The 200-nt window shown below is 47.5% G+C and overlaps 1 protein-coding gene across 1 annotated transcript in view; it reads right to left on the reverse strand.

Annotated features, from left to right (window-relative positions):
- Positions 1–200, reverse strand: part of SLC30A9 (solute carrier family 30 (zinc transporter), member 9) — a 73186-nt gene that overhangs the window by 41868 nt on the left and 31118 nt on the right. The window lies entirely within an intron of this gene.

Genomic DNA, 200 nt, shown 5'->3' on the forward strand with positions numbered 1-200 from the left:
ACAAAAACGAAGACATCCAACTTCCTCCTAAAACAATGTAAGCCTCTAACTCTTTATTAAGATACTGACTAATAAAGAATATATACTGCCCTAGCCGATTTGGCTCAGTGGATAGAGCGTCGGCCTGTGGACTAGAGTCCCGGGTTTGATTCCAGTCAAGGGCACATCCTGGGTTGCTGGCTCGATCCCCAGGAGGAGGG

This window comes from Myotis davidii, unplaced genomic scaffold (assembly GCF_000327345.1).
Source record: "Myotis davidii unplaced genomic scaffold, ASM32734v1 scaffold629, whole genome shotgun sequence".
Classification (NCBI taxonomy): domain Eukaryota; kingdom Metazoa; phylum Chordata; class Mammalia; order Chiroptera; family Vespertilionidae; genus Myotis; species Myotis davidii.